General features: G+C 32.0%; 1 protein-coding gene across 1 annotated transcript in view; it reads left to right on the top strand.

The window, feature by feature from the left end:
- Window positions 1–3,709: 3,709 nt before the first annotated feature.
- Window positions 3,710–7,500, top strand: part of LOC119591590 (mitochondrial uncoupling protein 4-like) — a 46,782-nt gene continuing 42,991 nt past the window's right edge. Inside the window, 1 exon segment of the mRNA XM_037940380.1 lies at window positions 3,710–3,955. The gene's annotated coding sequence lies outside the window, so the exon portion shown is untranslated.

The following is a 7,500-nucleotide window of genomic DNA, read 5'->3' as shown; positions in this document are numbered from 1 at the left end:
TCTCATTCCACAATTCCAGGTTAGTCACGTATTTTCAAGTCCTCAAATGTTTTCGTGTTTCTCATATCAAGCCTTTCGCTGCCCGTATCAAATTTCCCTTTTCTTCGATGGTCTATGTCAGCCGTGGCAAGCAATAAGGGATCTTGTGGTTCTTTTCGTACTGCCTCTTTCGCTTTCATGATCACCAGATTTATTGATCTTCGTCACAGCCACTTCATTACGATGTCTCCTGTTCAGTAGAATGCAACTGGTATATTGTGTAATGTGTATACTTTTGGGGTGTCCTTAGAAATTTTAATCTGTTGTTGTTGGTAAGTTAATTAAAGAATGAGAACTGGAATGACCTTGTATTTTTTTTTCTGACACTTAATGCTAAGATAGCTCAATCACCAAACAGAGCTCTTATCTCTCTCTCTCTCTCTCTCTCTCTCTCTCTCTCTCTCTCTCTCTCTCTCTCTCTCTCTCTCTCTCTCTCTCTCTCTGCGTGTGTTTGTGTTTGTGTGTGCATGTGTTTGTGTGTGCACACACCCACGTGCGTGTATGCGTGTGCGCGCGTGTGTAATTCTTTATTATTTATGTTGTCAGTCATCACCCCAATTTACATCATAATAAACTGACTTCGAGTCAGCACTCATATGGAATATAATTCCACGCAAAAGGTGTTTAACTTTTATCAAAGTAAAGAAACTTCCGCAGACAAGAAATGTGCGTTTTCAGGCGCATAAAAATGGTGTCGGACGAAAAGACGAAACGCAAGAGGGTTGTTTTACAGGTAATGATGATGACAATGAAAATTACTTTTTTTTTCTCTTTCCTTCTTCCTTATCAAAAAGACATATATTGCACAGTTTAAGTAACTATCGCCAATTAAGGCCTTTCATTAGTACAAAACTCCATTACCTATTAATGAAGAAGAGAAACCCAAACGACAAGCATAGGTATATGCATGAATACAATTCACTCACATTACTTATGCAGTGCTGAACTTCTATAACAAATCCTAAACTCCCAATCCTATTTACGAACATAATACATCAATCCTTCGCTGTAAAGACCATATTATTTTAGGACACACACACACACACACACACACACACACACACACACACACACACACACACACACACACACACACAACACACACACACACACACACACACACCATATATATATATTATATATATATATATATATATATCATCATCATATCATAATCATCATCACTATTATATTAGTATCATTAACATTATTAACATTATTATTATTATTATTATTATTATTATTATTATTATTATCATTATTATTGTTGTTGTTGTTATCATTGTTACTATTATTATTGTTGCTGTTGTTACTGCTGTTATCAATATTAGTTGTTGTTTTGTTATTATTATTACCATTATTATTATTTTCTCTACGACTACTACTACTTACTGTTATTGTTATCATCACATCATTTTTATTTATTTATTATCGTTGTCGTTGCTGCTGTTATTTGTATTGGTATTATTGCCATTACAATCATTGTTAACATACATATACATATGTGTATGTATGTGTGTGTGTGTGTGTGTGTGTGTGTGTGTGTGTGTGTGTGTGTGTGTGTGTGTGTGTGTGTGTGTGTGTGTGTGTATCATCATCATCACTTATTCATCACCACTACTAGTAGTAGTAGTAGTAGCCGCAGCAGTAATATTATTTTTATTGTAATTGCCATCATCATCATTATTATCATCTTCATCATTATTAGTATTAGCATTATTAAAACTATTATTACTGCTATTATAATTATTACCATTATCATTACCATCATCATCACATCATCATCATCATCATCATCATCATCATCATCATCATCATCATCATCATCATCATCATCATCATCATCATCATCATCATCATCACTATTGTTCTTACTATTATTATTATCATTAATATTTTTATAATTATCATTATTTAAATTTTCATTATCACCATTATCACCGTTATTGTTACTATTATTATCATCATCTTCATTATTATCATTAATATTATCATCATTATTATTGTCACCATTATTTTTGTATCATTTTCATTTCTATTATTGTTATCATTGCCATCATAATAAGTATTATCATTATTGGAATCGCTATTATTATTATCATTATTATTATTATTATTATTATATTATTATTATTATCATCATTATTGATATCATTATCATTATTATTGTTATTGCTTTAAATATTGATATCATTACCATCATCATCATCATTATTATTATTATTAATTATAATAATTATTATTGTTATAATTATAATAATAATAATAACAATAATAATAATTATTATTATTATCATTATTATAGTTATTATTATTATTATTATTATTATTATTATTATTATTATTATTATTATTATTATTATTATTATTTTATTATTATTATTGCTATTATCATTATTATTATTATGGTTATTACTGCTAGTATTATCATTATTGTTTTTATTATCATCAGCAGCAGCAACAACAACTACAATAACATCATAATTATCAGCATTTTTATTACCATAATTATTAGACCACCTGCACCACTATTGCAATTAGTAGTTATATCTACCATTACCATTATCAGTTACTTTGACTTCGTTATTCATATTTCTTTGTCTATCAGTTATCAGTATCACCTTTACATTAATCGATCTTTATCATTACACTACATCACCTTCAATATCAATATAGCTCTATAAAACAATATTGATTATTTTCATATTAACACTATAAATCCAGACATTTAAACGCAGTACAACTTTAACCCTGACGTTCATATTTAAGAATAAGCAAACGTACAGGAAGGGCTTAATGTACAAAACCAATCGGTCACTGATAATAACAGGATTAAAAAACACTTTTAAATGCATTACTGGATATGACAGCCGTTTTAAAGGCTCGATTTTAGGCCTAAACCTTGAAAGTCATAGTGAGAGAAAGTATTTTTTTCGTGACATTATCTATTGAGACGGGTAATGCCAGGGGCAAATATACCCATGTGAGTTTGATATTTGTGGTTAGCAACAGTAGGAATCAAGGTCGATGATGAAAAAAAGAGAGTAAGATGCGTGAAGAGCTTAATAATAAATTAGAATGACGTTAATTTAAATAGTTACCGTTTTCTATGGCTTCGCTCGCCCAAGGATGAAAGAGAGATGGATGGATAACAGCGCTTTATATATCCATATTTCAAATCCGAAAGCCCATGACAAGTGTTTTTGTCGTAATAATCCCTAAACTCAATTCTACGTGCTTAAAAGTTGAAAAACTATTTGCAATAGGATCAAAAGATAATTGATCAAGTTCTCCATCCACTGTAACGTTTTGCGAGAAATATGAGTCTTGTAAGCGAGAAACATATAAAAATATATAGAATTCTTGTACAACGCTATTAATGTGACCAAAGTGATCAACACCTTTAATTACACGTGGTCAAATCCATCATACATGTCAAAAGCTAAGAAATCCCTTTGAAAGAGAAAAAACTGGCACCTCTACAATCCAAGGTAACGTTTCATGGACGATGAATATTATGTATAAAACAAACCCGGAACTCTCCCACAACGTATTAAAAAGTATATACCAATCCCTCGAAGATAAAACACCACATTTACAAACATCGTAAATCAAGAAAGCAAGAAAAGAGAGGCCTTAAATAGAGACTTTTTAACCCCCTTATCAGAAGGTTCCTCCGAGGCACCGGGAGGAACTAGGTTTTCGAGTACGTCCAGACTCTCTTCTCGCCCTCTCTCTGTTTCCTCTCTTTTATTATCACCTTTCCTCCCCGTCAGTCCCTATGGAAATTGGGGAGTACCTGCAGCGTTGTGCCGGCCTGCTGCACGACCTGCTCAGGCCCGGGAGATAACTGGGAATAAAGAGAAGAGGAGGAGGAGGTAGAAGAATCGAGGGAGGAAGGCAAAACGTAACACAGGTGAGGACGATGAGGGTTTTTCTTCTCCCACTTAATGCGTATTTCGGTGTGTAATTTCTTTTTTTTATTAATGTGTCTTGTCTTTTCCCCGCTTAATATTGGTAGATAAGTGAATTGCCTGTCCTTTCCTTTCTTTATTAGGGGGTTAGAATTATGTAATGGCTTGTATTATTAGTCATTGATAAGTAATGTAGGTCAGGTTGTGCCTTGATTTAGCAGAAATGGGTCTATTTTAACCTGTTTAAAGCTTTTTTGGTCGGTTTGGGTGCTCATTATTTAGAATACAGCTAATGTAGGATATTATATAGTAACAGAGAAGTTCAGAAGTTATTAAATAGCTTGGGAGTAGTTTTCTCAGCATGTTATCAAAACTAGATTATCCTAGTTTACTTTACTAATTGTGCATGTCATTCATTATATTATTATTGTGAATTGTTTTTGACTCTTGAGAGATCCAGTGGTGGAGTTAGAAGCAGAAAATATTAGATGTGTGAACTTTGTGGTTACCTTTACAAGGGGATTATTTGACCGGCAGCTAGGTTATGATTCTGAAAATGTTTGATATGCAAACTTCAGAACACAACAAAGAGGGCAGAAACAAAGTAATAAGCAGTAACACTGAGAAATAATGCTGTTCAGGTATCTGCAGACTATATGTAATGTAAAATAGAAATGAATACATTAATAAAGCCTAATATTTACAAGGACTCTAGGGTCACCTATATGAAAACACAAGTGACAGTGAATGTTCAAATTATTAAGTGTGTATTTTATAGCTGCTTGAATTTTGTGTAAACATTATGAAGATAAAGGAGTATCTGCCGTTGCCCGTTTACCCATTGGTGGAGTGTTTACATATATCAGGGCTCTAGTAAAGGCTAGCAAACCTCTAACACATTTTCCGGTAAGATAGAGCACATAAACCTTTATGGTAATTTATCTTCTTTGAAGGAATGAATTCACACTAAATTTTTCCAAAGTATATGGCCTCCCACACTATGCAAAAGGCATAATGTGGAGGCCACGGCACGTACTTGAAGGTGTACTACAATGTGGATTCATCATTATAGGTGCTCTGTAACAGCTCAATGCAGGTTTCAGATAGGTTTTCATAGAACATATCAAAGATAATTATTAAGTAATTGTTTTGCAACCCGGTGCACAACTAGTTTCTAATGAGATTTATAATGATTTGGGGAATAATTGCCGTTACTTAAATTACGGTTATTTTCGAGCAATTCAAATCTAATTTAAGATGAGGCTTAGGTTAGTATTTTATTTGTAATGAATATAATGTATTGTAATTGCCCAGAGCAGAAATGCGTCAAGTAATGCTGTGGCCTCCATGCTTTGTGCTATAGCAAAGACCAGCAAACCTTCACTTCTTATGTCCTGATAAGAACAAGCTTAGACTAGGTCTTTATTAGTCAGTTAAATAGGAACCAGGAAGTCTACCAGCTCAGTTTTGCATGATATACTTGGTGTAAGTTTGCTGATTCTGAGATAGTGTGTGTGTGCGTGCGTGTGTGTATGTGTGTGTATGATTTTTTTTTCTTCTTCTTCTTCCTGCTCCTCTTTTTTTCTTCTTCTTTTTTTTCTTTTTTTATACATCATGAAAATTCATGGTTGTCATATTCATTTTACAATAGGTCAAAAGTATCTAATATTATTCATTTGTTATTTGTGTATTGTATTTTTCCATTGTTTTGTTGTGTAAACATAAGTTGTTGTATGTTTAGTACAGTGTCACTGTTTTTGCTTCATGTTTTACTTTTGGGGTTTATACAATGTCTATGATTGTGTTGGATTCTTGAAACTAGTGAAAGTTCTGCATTTTTTGCAATTAAAGTATTGGGATACATATATGGTTTCCCAGTTTTATTGCTTGCCACAAAATAATTATTATGTCTTCCTTTGAATCGTATTCATGTTGATAAATGTAGAAAAGGTATAAGAAAAAATATCTTCATAATACAAGAGATGTATTTCACCGGCTTTAATTATATCGTCGTCTGAAATATATGTATTTCTGACAAAGATATAATCGAAACCAGTCCAATAGATCTCTTGTATTGTGAAGATATTCATTCTCATTCATACCTTTTCTACTTGTCTTCCTTTGTCGCTTTATTGCAATGATACAAATATAAAGTCAATTGTATGACTGTCCGGAAGTCGAAATGTACATGGAAAATAACATATCAACCACATTAAAACTAAGAACACCTGACAACAATCAGGAAAAGTAAAATAAGAGTTCTATTCATGATACTGAGCAGCCTCCTCGCCATACTTGTATATTCAGATTTTTCAGTTTTACATGTCTGATTGTGGTTTTGTAGTGCCCTTTTTTTTTCTGGGGGTGTTGGGGGCAGCAACTTTGATTGTTGAATAAATTTTATGATGTTGAGTTGGCGGACTCTGGCAAGTGTGTCTGTATAGAAAAGAATTACTGTATACACACACACACATATGTAATTTTGTGTTGTATATTGTATATAAGACTATATATATGTTAATATATATATAATTATATATATATATATATATATTATAATGTATATATGATATATAAAATATAATAATACATATACATATACTATATACATAACACAACACTACAAAACAACACACACACACAACAACACACACACACACAAACACACTACACACTACACAAACATCAAACACATATATAACACACAACATATACAACACACATACATACACACAACACATATACACACTACAACATATACACACACACACCACACACACACACAAACACACAACAAAAACCACACACACACAAACACAAACACACACACACACTAACACACACACACATATCACACACACACACTTTATATCACACACACACAACACACACACATATCACACAACATACAACACATACATACATTATATACATACATACTACCACACATACATATTTATATATATATATATATATATATATATATATATATATATATATATATATATATATATATATATATGTATGTATGTATGTATGTATGTATGTATGTATGCATGTATGTGTGTGTGTGTGATAATTCAAAAGCAAACAAAACTTAGAATTAATCATTTTATAAATGTGAATATATTTCATATATACGTAGCAAATAACGTTCAAAAGCCTTGTGTGGTGACATTTTTGTTTGCTAAAATGCCGAGATACTCATTTGATATTCAGTGTGATTTGTGATTGACACTCCATGTTCCTGATTTAGTTTTATATCACAAATGGCATTTGTTTTATGAAAGTTGTGATTATCCTATCAATTATCATATTCCTATTTGGGTTAATTTCATTTTTTTCTAATGTATTGATCATGAGTTGGTCCATGGAAATAAATCAGAGTAACAGAAATAGTCGTAATATATCCAGCAATTTTCATTAAGCAAGTGTTAAAAGTATGACTAGTTATGTAGCTATATAGTTAACCCAATGCCGCCAGCCATGGCATATATGTTCATGCCATGCGTAGTGTTTACTTTATTAATTGTTTTTTACACATAGA

This window comes from Penaeus monodon, chromosome 1, assembly GCF_015228065.2.
Source record: "Penaeus monodon isolate SGIC_2016 chromosome 1, NSTDA_Pmon_1, whole genome shotgun sequence".
In the NCBI taxonomy this organism is placed as follows: Eukaryota; Metazoa; Arthropoda; class Malacostraca; order Decapoda; family Penaeidae; genus Penaeus; species Penaeus monodon.
The sequence above is the reverse complement of the archived record's forward strand: the minus strand, read 5'-3'. Positions and strand labels throughout refer to the sequence as shown.